At 37.9% G+C, this 16862-nt stretch overlaps 1 protein-coding gene across 8 annotated transcripts in view; it reads right to left on the bottom strand.

Moving 5' to 3' along the window:
• Positions 1-16862, bottom strand: part of LOC150080594 (neuronal acetylcholine receptor subunit alpha-7-like) — a 267604-nt gene that overhangs the window by 99116 nt on the left and 151626 nt on the right. The window lies entirely within an intron of this gene.

Genomic DNA, 16862 nt, shown 5'->3' on the forward strand with positions numbered 1-16862 from the left:
CTTGCGACTGTCCTGTTGTCATCTTGCCGATGGCCACCCATTACTCTTAAACTCCCAAACAGTTAAGTTAGATTCCTTCTCTTGGCTGTTATGATAGAAATGAGTGACATTGCTATAGTATGCGCTTTTATAGCCCCTTGGTTTGCGTGTTTCGGAAATCAGGGGTCTATTATACTATATTTAAAAATATAGTTGTAACTTAAATTTTGGAGGCTCATCATCATCAGCCATTTTCAATCCACTGCAGGATGAAGGCCTCTCCAGCAACTTTCCAGTTCCTTCTGTTTTGAGCACTGGCCATCCATTTACTACACAAAAACTCACGAATTTCATCTATCCATCTCCGCCTTTGTCTTCCATGTTTTCTTCTAGCTCCTCTTGGGTACCATTCTGTTATTTTCTTAGTCCATCTGTCATCATGTCTTCGAGCTATGTGTCCTGCCCAAGACCATTTTAGTTCTTTAGTTTTGATAAGAATGTCCTTTACTTGAGTTTGCTGCCTAATCCATGTGTTTTTCTTCTTATCTAACAGTCTGATTCCCAATATAATTCGTTCTATTCTTCGCTGTGTAGTTCTCAGCTTCTCTTCCATTCTTTTGGTGAGTGCGCAAGTTTCACTTCCATAAGTCATGGTGGGGAGTATACATTGGTTCATTATTTTACGTTTCAGACAAACTGGGATATTGCTCTTCAAGTATGTGACTATATTTCCTGAATGCTATCCATCCAAAATTTATTCTTCTCTTGACTTCCAGCCATTTATCATTATTACAGCTAATAACTTGTCCCAGATAAGTATATGACTCCACCTTTTCAATTACTGCTCCTTCAATCATTATTTCCCTTTCTGTGGCATACTTGTTCATCATTACTTTTGTTTTAGCCATATTCATCTTTAGTCCAAAATCCTTACTAACTGTGCATAACTGATTAAGATTTTCCTCTAATTCTTTGGGATCGTGGCTTATGACCACAATGCCATCTGCAAATCGTAAATGGTTTAGGTACTCTCCGTTCACATTGACTCCTTTCTGCGACCAGTCTAATCTTCTGAAAGCTTCCTCAAGGGCAGCAGTAAACAGCTTCGGAGATATTGTGTCTCCTTGTCGAACTCCTTTCTCGATTATAAATGTGCTACTGTCTTTGTCTAGTCTAATAAAGGAAGTAGCGTTCTCATATATTTTCTTCAAAATCATAATATATGGGGTATCTATGCCTTGTCTTTTCAGTGCCCGAAACATTGCCTTATGCTGTATGGAGTCAAATGCCTTTTTATAATCCACAAATGCCAGGCATAATGGTGTTTTATATTCATTTGCTTTCTCCATTAGCTGTGATATTACGTGAAGGTGATCCATAGTTGAGAATCCTATCCTAAAGCCAGCTTGCTCTTTCGGTTGATTCTCATCAAGTATTCTTTCTAATCTGTTAGTAATGACCCTTGTGAACAACTTGTAGATATGCGATAACAAGCTAATTGGTCTATAATTTCCAATTTCTGATTTATCTCCTTTCTTATGCAGCAAAACTATGATTGCATTATTCCACTGCTTAGGCTTCACACCTTTTCTAATGCACTTTGTGAAGAGCCTTGCCAGTTTTTGTGTTATGTCTCTTGCTCCCAATTTTAACAACTCTACAGTAACTTTATCTTCCCCCGGGGCTTTCCGATTCTTCATTTTCTTCAATGCATGTTCTACCTCATCAGGAAGAATATCGGGTATGTCGTATGTGTTGCTACTTTGCAATCCATCTTCCCCACTGCTGGTATCATTTCCTCGCTCCTTGTATAATTCTCTATAGTAGTCTTCTGCTATTTGAATTATGCCTTCTCTGCTGTTTATAAGTACACCATCGCTATTCTTTAGTTTCTGTATCATTTGTCTTTCTGTATTACTGCTCACGGCTGTTGATTTAAATCCTTTGTTTTCCCTTAATGCTTGTTCTACTTTTCTTGTGTTAACTCTTCTTATGTCCTCTCTGAGTCTCTTTCTAATGGCTTTGCATAACTCAGTATACTCAATTTTCTCCCTGTCAGTGTTTTTCTTGCTCTTCATTTGTCGTCTTCGGTTCATCATGACAAGTGTTTCTTGACTAATTTTTTCTTCTTTGGATTTCTGTTTCCCTATAGGTTTCTTGGGCTTTATCACGTTCAGAAAGTTGTAATATTCCTCGTCGATATCTTGGTCCTGAGCAGTCTGCAGAAGCTCAAACTTGTTCTTAAGTTCCAGTACATACTACTTTTTCTCCTCCTCTGTTATCTCAAAGACCTTTGTATTATTTACTCGAGTCAGTGTTTTCCTTTCCTTTCCTACATCTATATCAAGTGTACATCTTACCATTCTGTGATCACTTCCAACATTTACCTTATTCAGGACGGTAACATCATTCACAATATATCTTCTGTTAGTGAGGATGAAGTCGATTTCATTAGTTGTTAATCCATTTGGACTCTTCCATGTCCACTTTCTGTTCACCCTTTTCTTGAAAAAAGTGTTCATTACTGACATTCCTTGAGATTCTGCAAATTCCACAAGTCTTTCACCTCTTTTATTTCTTTCACCAATTCCAAAGTTTCCTATAGTTCCTCTTTCTGCGCTGTTTTGCCTTTTTCCAACCTTAGCATTGAAGTCCCCCATAATAATAGTGTAGTGGGTTTTCTGCTCATCTAGAAGACTCTCAATTTCGGTGTACATTTCTTCAACCTCTTCATCATCATGGCTTGATGTTGGTGCATAAATCATTATAATCTTTAGCTTGTACCTCTTAGAAATCTTGAGTATTAGCCTTGACACCCTTGGTGTCAAGGCTAATACTCAAGATTTGGAGGCTAGTATATAATAAGTATAAATAAGTTACTGTGTTCCGTTACTATAAATAGACAAATCTGGTATAAAGCAGATTATAATCACTGGTAGCACAGTGATTATAATCGTCATCCTCCCATACAAGATGATAAAGGCCTGAGTTTGAATTTCTTTAATGACGCGAGGAATTTGCACTCGGTGATCCCTGAATTGTGACCACCTACCTAATACGCTGTTGGGCCATTATTTGCGCGGTTTCGCCTAGGCATTGACTCCACCAGACGTCTGAAGAGTCCCATAGGGATCTGCAGCCATGCCCACTGAAAGCTTTGTATCCCACACGTGTTCAATTGGATTGAGATCAGGTGAACTTAAAGGCCAGTAAAAAGTGGGTGATATCTTCACTATGTTCCTAGAATCATTCGTACAGAGTGTGGGCCCGATTACATGGCACATTGTCATCTTGGAGGATTCTCTTTCTGTCCCGGATAAAATACGTGGCAGGGTGCACATGGTCTCCTAAGAGCTACCGGTAGACCTTACAAGTGATAACCAACTAGTGGTAGTGCATGTTATCAGCATTAATAGAGGCATATAATGTAAGAAAGCAAGCTTATGGGGCATCAGCCAAAAAAAAAAAAAAAAAACCACTCCCATTTCACTTCTCCGTTCGTTCGAAATACCTGTCCAACTGAGCCTTAAATTTATTTAGGCTATCAACTTCCACAACAAGGGATGGAAGTCTGTTCCACCAACCAACCACCCGCTGGCTAAAGGCAAATCTATTCCGCACATCTATTCTACTGTCTTTCCTCAATTTGAATTTATGTCCTCTCAGGTGATTACTCTGAGCAAGAGGAAGAATCCCATCGGAATTGAGCATGCTGAAACCATTCAAGGCTTTATACACCTCTATCAGATCACCTCGCCGGTGCTTAGTCTCCAGACACTGTAATTTGCAAAACTTAAGCTTTTCTTCGTAAGACCAGCCCTTTGTTCACTAATCTTGTTGCCCTTCTCTGTACTCGTTCCAGCAGCTCTACATCCTTCTTTAAATGAGGCCTCCAGACCTGTATACAGTGCTCAAGGTGTGGCCTGACCATTGCCTTATACAAGGGAATAATCACCTCCTTATTCCTGCTAGAAAAATTCCTGTATATCATTGACAGTACACCATGAGCTACTCTTGCAGCCCGTCTGCACTGCTCAGAGAACTTCATATCTGCCTGCACAATTACCCCAGGTCCTTTTCATTCTCTACCACTGTCAGTGTAGTACCACAGAGTTGATACGTTGTTCTGGGGTTACTGTTTCCCATATGTAGCACTTTACATTTGTCAATGTTAAACTTCATTTGCCATCTCTCAGCCCATCTGCTCAACCTTTCCAGATCCTGTTGCAGCAGCATAGCGTCAGTAATGTCCTTAACAACCCTGCCAACCTTTGTATCATCTGCAAACTTGAACATTAAGCTTGATATACCATCATCAAATATCATTTATAAATTCAGAAAACAATAATGGACCCAACATTGAACTCTGAGGGACTCCACTAATAACATTAGTCCACGATGAGCAGTGTCCATTGATTACCACTCTCTGTCTTCTCCCCCTCAACCGTCCCTTTATCCATAGCAGCAATTTGCCTCCAATGCCAAACTGCTCCAATTTGTGCAGCAGTCTTCCTTGTGCAACAGTGTCAAAAGCCTTTCTAAGATCCAAATATATAATATCAAAGTTATTCCCTGCATCCAGTTCTTTTGTGACTGCATCATAGTATCCAATAAAATTGGTCAGGCAAGACTTTCCCTTAACACAACCATGCTCTGTCCGAGCTATAACTGAAGTCTTGTCCAGATGATCTTGCAGTGCTTCTTTAACCAGTGCCTCCATTAATTTTCCTGGAACAGAAGTTAAACTCACAGGTCTATAATTACTTGTGTCAGCCTTTGATCCTCCTTTGTGAATTGGGCACATCTCCAGTCTATGGGTACCTCTCCTGAGTCCAAAAAAGCTCTTATAATTATGGCTAAGGGTTTGCTTACTTCCTTTGCTGCCTCCTTTAATATAACTGGATAGATCCTATTCACCCGGGTGCCTTTTTTATGTCAATCCTCAACAATTTCTCCTCCACTTTTCTCTCAGTTATTACAAAATCATCTAGCTCACTGCCAGAGTTTATTCACCTCTGGCATTCCCCTTCCTGAATAACTCCTCATATGTGAATGTAGATGCAAAATACTCGTTTAGTTTGTTAGCCACTTGAGCAGGATCCTCAACTGTTGAACCATCAATATCCAGTGTACCAATCTGATTCATCCCTTTCCTTCTAGAGTTTACATAGGTAAAGAACTCTTTACTGTTTTTCTTTGCATCCTTTCCCAAGAATTTCTCATAATCTGCCTTTGCCTGCCTAATCTCCTTTTTGACTTGGTTACGGACCAGCTTATATCTATCATAGGCTTTCCATGTCACCCATTAATTTATATGTATCCCATGCATTTTTATTCCCTGCCATATGTCTCATTAGTTCATCTGACATCCATTTAGGCCTAAACCTTGAACAATATTTCTTAGTTGGTATGTAAAGCCTGGTAGCTTCCAAGATAAGTTCTTTGAATGCTTCCCATTTTGAATTTGCTGTTGGTAACATCATCAGTTGGTCCCACTGTATAGAATTTAAATACTGTCTCAGTCCATCGTAGTCGCCTTTACGAAAGCAATAACCCTTCCCTTTACCCCTGATGGTAGTTACCTCTTTGAGTAAATCCCACTTCAGCACGGCGCCTCAGTAGCTAGGTGGGAAGGAGCAGCAGTGCGTAGCACACGCTTCTTGATTAGACCGGGGTTCGAGCCCGTGACCACCAAATACGGAGGATGCGGAAAGATCAGGGAATGCCCACCGCATATCCCTGGAGCAATATGGCCTTAGTTGCTAATGCTCCTAAAAACCAAAAAAAAAAAACAACAACAACAAACTTTCACCTCTGTCAGTGGCTACTGTTAATCTATTAGTCCTTGTATCCCCCCAAGCTAGCAGTTTTCCGACCCACCTAACACTGCCTCGATAGCATCAGCAAATATTCTTGCACCCTTTCTATTTAAGTGTATCCCATCCCTGTAGAAGCAAAAAAATTCTACCCCTTGAGCCTTGCACAATCTTTCCAGGGCCGAATTGATCGACAGGGCTCTCATCATATACTCCCTCCTATCGTGTCTGGGCACAATTGCAGAAATTAATTATGCTAGAAATTAATTACCTGTATCGTTTTGCGATAGATGGTGAGGTTGCCAGGAAAGCTGGCTGCGACAGCGTCTTTAATAAATAATAATAAAAAAAAAAAAACCTTACCAGTGACATGTTGGTCCATACGCTCCAGGAGTCCTAGTTCTTGCTAGCAAAACGTGCTCCATATTAAGCAACCAACGCCAGCTGCTGCGAGCTATGCAATAAAGTACATTACGGATGGGATGGTTATAGGGTTTTCACAAAGTGCCTCAGTCAGTCTCAGGCGAGGGTTGAATAGATTTTTCCCCACCAAAGTTCCATTTTTTGTCCAGCATACCGACCGAAGAATACACTCAGCTACAAACACAATATACTGAGACTTCATAGTTGCTTAGGCGTTTAATACATATTAAACCTAGTTATTGACCGATTATTTTCACGAAAATGCGTGCGCGCCCACTTTTATTTATTTGTTTTGGCTAAATATTATACTCTGTAGTCAATGGCAATTTTTGCCAACAGGAGACGAAATTAGATGAGAAATTATAAAAATAGGTATTCCTTCTTTCGGGACCATAATAGTTCAGATTCTTGAAATGTTTAGTAGAAAGAAGGTAAAAATTATACGATTGAAGATATAAAATATGTATTCAAGTCATCCGGAGTGCAATTCTCTTCCACGCTGCTAGGTACGGCGGCCCTCGACATCGTAGTAATGTTAATTAGGAAATGGCTGGAAGCGTTTTAATATTGTAACATGCCGGTCATTAAGCTTAACTGTTATTAATTTATAGAGATAATACGCAGCCCCCTCTCAGATAAGTTTAAAAAAAACTGGAACACAGCCTTATATGTTATTATTCTCTAGTGTATATTAATTACTATAATTACAGGTAACCGGCTGGGAAATAGCATCTCTTCAGGATGCGACATTTCACTAACATACGCAGACAGTCCATATTTACAGCCTTTCAATCGTTGTCTGTACATTTACCGTATACCGAATTACAACCATACATTTTTGTTTTAAAATCCTCAGTTTACTTTATTAATATTTATTTATTTTAACCGATTCAGTGTAAGTAACATTAAGTAGTAGTGTATTTAAATTAAAACTGTCTATTCAGTTTGTGTGGTATTCGTTTTGTTACTTACATTTCAAGTTTGGGTATAACGCAACTTTACTGATTTATTAATTTAAAGCGAGCGCTGTATGACCAGCCACATAGCTGTCATTTGCAAGAGCAAGTCGAATCAAGTTGCCAAGTTTACCGAACAAGAGATAGCATTAAAAGAAAGAAATTCAATGTTTACAAACTCAACAGACCTGTCTTTGTAACGAGTTGCCTAATATTGCATTACATCAAAGCATTGGCTGACCAAAAGAAAGGTTATCATCGTTTGGTTAAAACATGAGACGCAGCTACGACAGCCTGTTTCAGGATTAACTGGTCCCTCATTAGACAGCGGGTTATCTCTAGTGACAACACTCGAACAAAACAGGTAGCTTTAGCGAAATTACAACGTCGAAAATTCTGGTTTCATCTGCTGCATGTCAACACCGAACGGCATCTTTATAAGTACCTGCGTGTTGCTCATAGAACCACCTATTATCTAATGAGGGACCAGTTAGGTCTGAAACAGGCTGTCATAGCAGTCTCATCTTTAACTTTCGTTTGCAACGAAAAGTTGGCAATGAGTTGCAAACGACAGTTTGTTCTACTGTGAAAATTAAGACCATTCCATTATGTATGCAGTTTACTCTGGTTGCAAAATCAGAATGACGGAAAAGATAGTCCTGCAAGCGTCTGATAAAGAATGTGAATAGCATCTTATAAAGAGATAAATGCCACCAACTTTTTGCATGCATTCTTAAAGATAAATGCCATCGCTGATTGTAGCAGATTGATTTCTTTTGATTTCCGGATTGTAAAATGTGCCGGATTTTATAGAATCTACTATATACATATAAATAAATAATCTGAAGTTAGCAGTTTGGCTAGCGGGTCGTACATTGGACGCCCCTGCGTTCCTTAGCCCTTATTGGAAAGCATCCCATCTCTTACCTTGGTATAGTATTCTCATTTATGTTATCCACAAGTAGAAGAATTTCCACTGGAGAACACTGGCCAACAGCGAACAAGAATAAAACTCAATAAAAGCACATAAATCACGGGTATGACGTTTAGATCTATCAGAGGATTGCCTTCCGTATGAATCATAAGGCTACAGTAATTTTTCGCTGAGCATATGGTACCCATTCAGTTTTTACAGTTGCAAGCTTTGAGAAACAAATTTAACCAATCGATATATCACTTTTAAACCAACAGGAATTTAAAATAAAAATGTAGTTCTACATTCTTCGCTTATGACAGCATGGATTTTCAAATTTGGCCCAATAGTTTGCTAATGACTTATATAAGAGGTGGAGATAATAAAATTACTATTTTGATACATATATAATTGTTCTTGGTGGGTTGTAGGCGCATCACAATTTAGTTCATATTGAGCCGCATATATTACTTCTGCTACTTGTGTAAGTTCTGTGGCAGATTCGCTGTTTGATGGACGAAAAATCCCAGTTTCTAAGAGAAAAACCATGCTACCCTTTCCTGAGACCGACTAAGTCAGCTACGTTGTGAAAAAGGCCCATAAAAATTCCTCCAACCATTGTCGGGATTCGAACTCGGGTCTTTCCACCTGGTGTCAGAAGGATGGTAATGTACCAATTGTATTACCGTCGAGGGATTTACGTACAGTTGTTGGTTTTAATGTAGGTTGAGTTACATCTAAACACTGGATAAGCGTTTATTAAATCTGGTTTAGTTTTTTTTTTTTTTTTTTTGAATACAAACCTTTTCTAAAACATACCATTGATAAATGAAGGGAGAGAGTTTATAAATATACAAGCTCCTTATTTTTCTGCTTATTTAACAGTTGTCTTCAGTAACCTGAGAGCCAAAAATGTAACTTTAATTGTTATTCAGAATTTTGAGGAAAGCTCACACCTAAAGTAACGTTCACGTGATTAATCTTTGTAAATATTAATGGCTTAACTCGAAAGAATTAATCTTGAACTGTGACTGAGATGCTCCACCTTATGAAATGCAGGATGTTATACAGTGGGGATGATGTACTAATCGAGTAACGGATAGTTTTCTTCAGAAGATTTTTAGCCCATCTTTTCAAGTGCTCCTTCCACCTTCTTTTCAAGAATGCTAATAATTAAAAAGCCGCATGAATAACCACACCGCAAAACTTTTGAAAACAGGTCGATCACCCTCTGTTGTTGTCTCCTTATTAAATAACTTTCTTTAAAGCATGTGTTAAGGAAAATTCATAAGGAAGATTCATGTTCAGGAACAAATAATGCCGAGAGTGTGAAAACAACTGAGGATGATTACGAAATACCGATTGTTTTTATAGCTCTGTATATGTCTCCAAGAAGTGAAATCCTCACAGTAACTCATATGTACTAGATTTCCTAAGAAAATATACTTAAACATTCCATATCTGTTATGGGCTACTAGATGTTAATACTTAACTTTTATGCCAAAACACACTGTATGAGTAATCATATACTAGAGAAAAGAAAGGTCTGATTATTCTTTATTTATGCAATTTTTGTTCAGGAACAGTTGACGTTTCTTTGTTGTTCGAACTCTTTTTTTTTTTTTTTTTTTTTTTGATAAAGGTTCATGACATTGGTTCATTTGGTCTTGGGACCTGGATAACGAAATTAACTGAACCATTGCATTTTAGTAAACATTTATCTGAAAAAAAACTAAGGATTTTCGAATTAAAGACTTCATCTTCAGTAGTGTTCAATACAGGCGATTTTGTTGAACATAAAATATCTCTGCGTCAGTGGCATCTTAACAGTAAAATGGAAAAGTCTGGGTTCGAATCTCGTCGAGACAGGGACGATTTTGTAGAATTTTTCATAACTTGGCCCAGTTAGTAGATCTTGGCGAGGGTTGCATGGTGTTCCATTGTGCAAAATATGTAAACCGACCTTAACGTGTGTATAAAGACGAGGATATAGCGATTCCTCATGGCAGAAGCTGCCTGGACACTTACTGGAAGCAACCCAATAGGGATATGTTGGAATTAATCCTTAAAGAAATTTTCTAATTATCCTCTACCACCGAAAGGTAATTTTCGTTAAAATTCTAAGATTTATATGTGCCAGCGTATTCGTATCACATATTAATTGGAATTATCATGTAATGCTCGATAGAACCTTAGTACCTTGCATTGCTAAAACTAAGTTGCTTTGTTGTTATTTTCAGAGAGTTAACTAACACTGCCATGTTTCCCCTGATTATTTCCTAGATCGAAAAAGTATGGAGTTCTGTATTTTTACGTTCCGTTCCTATTTATATAAAATGCTTACAAATACTGTAAGAGTTCAGAAAAGAATTGCCCACGATATTCAATTAGAAAAAAAATGATTAAGGGGAACTATGAATTATTAAACTCGCGGCTGATTAGTTTTTAATTCAGTATTTCATCATCAAAGAAATGCAAATTAAAATTTTTCTCGTTTGAGTGTTAGTGTTATTTATTTTAATATTAATTCGTTAAACATTAATTGTCTCTTAAAATATTGTGAGCGTATTCACCTACGTAGGCATATTAAAACATTGTGATGCGAAGCCATTTTTACTTAAGTTTATTCGTTTAAACAGAAAACGTAAGTAAAAAATGGCTTCTTTCAGTCAGTCCTAACAATTTGCAGTGACATTGCTTTTTATTGTAACATAAGCTAATATTTGCTCAGATCGTGTCAATACCATGACAGTATCCTCCCAAGAATGAAATCCCTTGTCTTCTATTTCACCTTTTACTAATCATCCTTTAAGCTATTCGTTTTTTCAACAAACATGAACTCAGAGAGGCGAATTAAAAAATTAATTCGCCTCTGTGAGTTTGATTATGGCTCCATTTTTTCTGATTTATCGACTAATATTGAAGTTGCTCAAAGTTTTGTACTTTCACCCACTCCTTTCCTCTTGTTTAATGATGACTTTATCCATTGTTTGAAATGAAATCCTGTCAGTGGTTTTGCTTAAGATAGCACATCACATTCCACCTTCCAGTTTGAGAAATCCTACTCCGCACAAACCGCTACAACTTTCCGAATTCCCACCACCATTCCATAACTTCTAGCTTTCAAGGAATTCACCAGTGGTAATAATATAACTCAAATTCAATCCTGCTAAAGTAGTTCTGTCTTATTTCTTGCCAAAAAGAGCCCTCTGATCTCACGCTCGTCAGCAACAACAACACTCAGATTACCAGAGAAGGTGACATATCTTTATTGGGTATAACTCCGATCTCTTGCTGACCCTGTACAAATTAGAATTCGCTCCATTATGAAGTGTTATTCCCACATCTTGAGGATTACGCTTCCAATACACCACTTATATACCCGATATACCTTCTCTAAAAAATATAGAGTATAAGAGCTAATGATTACCGCTTACAAACTTGATGTACTTTTTATCACAAGAGGATTTCGGATTTTTTTCTGCATGCTTTTTATGCAAATATTTTCATGAGGACTAAATCTGAATTAGCATCTGTTATTTTCCTCCAAAGCAACACGTGCAGCAGCTGTCAACTTTATTCACAGTTCAGCTACAAGTTCACTGGACTAACTGCTCTCGTGGGTAGCACAGTTAATAGGGTTGCCGTCCTCCCCACACCGGGTGGAAAAGACCTGAGTTCGAATCCCGTCGATGAGGAGAAATTTTTATGGGGCCTTTTTCACAACGTGGCTGAGTTAATCGATCTCAGGCGTGGACAGCATGGTTTTTTTCTCCAGGAAACTGGGGTTTTTTCGTCCAGCAAACAGAAAATTGACCTCAGAACATACGCAATTTAGAGGCAGTGATGCTCCTAAAACTTAACAACAACAACTGGGCTAACTTGTAGGAGCAGCAGTGCGTAGCACACGCTTCTTGATTAGACCGGGGTTCGAGCCCGTGAGCCACCAAATATGGAGGATGTGGAAAGGTCAGGGAATGACCACCGCATTTCCCGGAGCAATATGGCCTTAGTTGCTAATGCTCCTAAAAACCAAATAACAACAACAGCAGCTAACTTGCATACGTCTCCATTTACCCTTTTTACTTCTGCTTGCGGTAGCACAGCTGATACAATCACGTCCTCCATAAAAGGTAAACTGCAGCCATTATCAATCCACTGCAGGATGGAAGGCTCCTCACCGATTCTTGTTGATGGAAATGGACCATAATCTGCCACGCTGGTCCAGTGCGGATTGACAGACCAACCATATTTAGCAGTCAATTGGCTTGAACCCCGGTGTACTCAAAGAGCATGTGCTACTGCACTCCCGCTACTGACCACTCGGCTATGTTTACTATCCCTCATACCTGGTACCAAAGATCTGAGTTTGATGTTGATTATGTGAGAACTTTTTATGGGCCTTTTTCACAACGTGGCAGAGTTAGTTGGTCACAGGCGAGGGTAGCATGGTTCCCCCTCAAAATCTGGTTTTTCTTCCAGAAAACAGGCAAATCGACCACAGAACACATGCAATTTACAGACATATTATATACGGTGCAATATGGCCTAAGTCTCTGATGCGCCTAAACCTTATAACAACTCTTTATCATAGCGCTGACTGAAATGCAAAATTTGTGAATTACCATGATAGCTTTCATAATGAAAACCGTAAAGTCGGAAAGAAGCAAAGAATAAAAATAATGGTGATAAAGTTTAAAATGCTAATAGCCGGAAAAAAGATCTCTAGGACATAAACATTTTCTGTTGTTTTAAAGTGACAAAGTGCATGAACAAAGAATGTAGTTACAATTTTTTCCACAAAATTTAAGGTATGCGATTGAAACCTAAACGATATAAAGAAATGGTTCATTGTGGATGATGGAACGCTGTAAAAAGAAGCTGGAGCGACTGGTTCAAATGTCGAAAGTAGAATATCTAAGTGCATTAACTCTTGGAAGAGACAACTGTAAGACAGAGAGCGAATGGAGAGTGGCAATTTAGAATGACAACTCCCGAGATAGCTGTCCAGAGCGACACAACTAGGAGCAGCTAGCAAAAGCTTCGGCAAAGATGCAAATAATTAAAACAGTGGTAGATTAGTGCGAAAACGAAAATATCGAACATGTTTATAGTTAACCTAACTTAACCAGACTGGTCTGTGATATTTTCATCCTACTTGGCAATTTTTATGTCTATTGGGTGTTAGCACACGTATTGTATTGAGACACTAAAGTGTTTAACTCAATAAATCTCAATTTTTCAGTCTACGAATTTTAATCTTTTATGCTCATCAGGAATTAGTTAATTTTTAAAATAGGGGCCGTTATATTTGGGTGACAAGTTAAGTAAACGACATCACCATATCAAAAATGAATTCAGTTCAAAAAACATCAATTTGCTTTTCCCACTTTAAAAGTTTTCTTTTCTAAGACGTTTCTACCAGCTGGTCTCAAGAAAATCATCTTAATGGTGTTCCTTGTAGTTCGCTTGGGCTACTATTGCCAAGCTACACTATTTTACCTCTTCGAAAGCTCCAGTATGTTCGCGTACGTTCATACATACGCGAAACGCATCTTTGCCTTAATAGGATTTGTGTGATATTCCAGATCCTCTTTGTACAATTATATTACCACCTATTTACTAACCTTAGCTAAACTCTGGTGAAATTATATCGTGACTGTTCACTATGCCATCGCTTACAGCTAATGTCCAAGGGCGAAACACTATCTGGGCAACATTTTGATTTAAATGTTAGCCTCGCTCAAATATCATATATTATTCCAAATTGTTCATGTATTCCGAGTAACAAACATCCTATTTAATTTTGGTATCGCATTAATTTCCTGGCTTAACAATTTTAAAATGGGTGCATTAGTGAAATCAATATTGGATGTAGCATAACAAGATGAAAATTTCAGGCGCTTCATTTGAACTATTGTTTCTTCTCACAGTGATGGAGGAATCTACGTTTAGCTTCTGCTTGCTCTAATGGAGGCCCTAAAATGCTCTAAAAATAAGGTAAATTACATTGAAACAATTGGACATCTACGGAGTTAATCACAAGAGCTGCAGCAGTAAAAATGTTGTAAATTCTGCCGGGTCACTCGCATATTCTACATAATCATGTTGTCTGCATTTTGTATGAAATGCTACTGATATTCTGGAAGGATGGAATAAATTAATCGGATGAGTAAACAAATGCTGGTAAATCAACGAAGAATGCGCGTAATTAAAGACCAATATGCCTACTCAACTCAGATGCTAAAAATTCGACATCTTAGCTGACTACTTTGAACACTTCATAATGTCATCCCAATATGAACTCTAAAAGAGAAGGCCAGCTCTGTAGTTGTATGGTATTTTGTCACTGATGTTGTCGACAGGGGTGGGTAGGCAAAGGTTATAACACAGACTTGGCCCATGACTTCGACAGTAACTTTTTAGAAAACTCTCCCACACTATGGTGTTTTGGATCTGTTGCATTCCATATCATCAGGCACATTAGAAATTGTGTACAAAATTGTCATCCAAAGCATTATCTCTTACGAATTCTAACCTGAGAAAGGTATACCAGAAGGTTTATTTCTGTGACCACTACTTTTTTTCAGTCTTCACTAACGATCTCGGCCTCATTATCGAGTCTTTTGTTAAAATTCTCATGTTGGCGGGTAGTGTTAAACTTTTATCACCTATTCAGAGCACTTGCTGATATGAACCTTTTTTACGCAAGCACTAGACAGATTTGTACCAATGGTCATGACATTGTACAAATTTGTATATTAGTTTGCTATTATCCGCCTCCAAATATTCCTATCATTTGCTGAAATAAGACTAAAAAAAAAAGGCAGTGTGCGTACTCTGTACGCACGAAAGATGTTTTATTTTATGTGAAAACATCCATGGCTTGGACGATTTGTATATATTTTTACGTTTGATATGAAAGTTAACGCAATAATCGTCATCTGAGGAAAATGATTGACCATCGAATTAACATTTACAGGAACATTTATAATTTGGTCCAAAATTCTGTATTGGCCAAACCATGTTTTAGTCTTCTAATTTGCATGAATGGTATACGATGATAAATGAGTCGCTCGGTTACTAAATCCAATCTAAGCAGATGAGGCGGAATAGCAGGATAAACGAAACCGTTGCTCTTCGAAAATGTTGGAATGGAATAATTTTTGAGATATGCTCTACAAGTATTACAAGCCTGCATAGTCGTTACGTCTGTAGTTGGAAATTCTAGGAGAAGTAACGGTTAACTTCCTGGAGTGCACAATTTTACATCATTATCACAAACAGCTCCAAATGTATTTTTCAGAAATTGTCGTTCAAATTCTTTATAGGAATTACGGTCATATTCGACGTTCTTGGAAATTATTTCATGCTCGACTGCTGTTGAAACCTGTGGAGGGTCTGCAACAGGCGATTGAGCTGAAATATAATTTTGTTTCTGTTTGGATGATGCAATTAAAGCTGGTTGTTGCAGTATACTCTGTCTACCCGGTTCAGGAATCAATTAAAAATCATCAGGTCGAAATCTTCAGGAAGTTTTTGAATATAATTTCGTAATGTCGACGGTCCAGCTTCTTGATGAGAAGTCGATGTTCATCAAATTCTTGAGAAGCTTATTTTATTAAACTCTGCATTTTTTTCGTTCTCTGTTTTTGAACTCCTTTTGTTGACATAGGAAACTTCTTCGGTTGCTTTGAAGCTTTTATTTTTGCATACTTTTCTCGATTTCGCTCAGCTGGAGTTATAGCCATCTTCGAAATACTTTTATAGGTTGTTAACTGAAATTGGATTTGGTATTTTGACAATTCAATAGCCGACCAGGCTATCCGGGTGGATAAAGTGCCTGCCTGGCAACCAAAAGGTCGCGGGTTCGAATCCCGCCTTGGATCAAAGTACTACAAAAACCTTGGGCGGTGCATTATGGCCACAGAAGCCGATGCGCCAACAACTATCAAAAAAAAAAGAAAAAAAAAAAAGACAATTCAATAGTTAGCGAAATCCATTTGTAGACTAGTATGACGTCATAACCAAAAACTACTGCAAGAAGTGATTGTTTTATTTTGCATTCTTGAATCAAAACCGTTGAAATTTTTAAACGGTTTGGTCAAAACTTATGCTACTTAAAAAGTTGATATTGATCAGAATCTTGAGTAGCAGATTCTATTCAAGTCTGCATATTTTCGTTCTCTGTTTTTGAACTCGTTCCTTTTCGACACGAGAGGCTTCTTAGGTGGCTTTAAAACTTTTATTACTACCAGCTGCTTACTCTACCGAATCAACGTTAGTGACTGAGTTAACATCGTTAGCTCCATTTAGGAAGTGACGTCATTTGCGTCATTTCCGTAAGAAAATTTCGTTACCAATCGATTTTACTCCAGTGCCGCCACAGATGTTTTCATATCAAAAAATTCTGACTGAGTGCACGATCAATCAATCAACATTCTGTCAAATGTAGAATAAATTAAGAATCTAGGTGTAACCTTTACTAGCAGCTGCAGGCTCGATAAATATATTAATAGCATAGCTAATTAATCAGTTTTATTAAAAGAAATTCTTTACAGTTCGTAAGTTTCCCCAAAATTTTAAATTGCCTAAAGATTCGTAATCCACACCAGGCTGAGCTTATTAAACACCTAGAAAAACCCAGCAGAAACTTTTCCCCTTGTCAGTCGTGGCCCACTATTCTGTCATAGAGCTACTCTCAGTTTACCTATATTTCAAACTTACGCTCCTATAAAAGAGAATAACCATCATTGACGTAAAAGTACTTCACAA

Source organism: Mastigoproctus giganteus, chromosome 9, assembly GCF_048544385.1.
Source record: "Mastigoproctus giganteus isolate SK-2022 chromosome 9, ASM4854438v1, whole genome shotgun sequence".
Lineage (NCBI taxonomy): Eukaryota > Metazoa > Arthropoda > Arachnida > Uropygi > Thelyphonidae > Mastigoproctus > Mastigoproctus giganteus.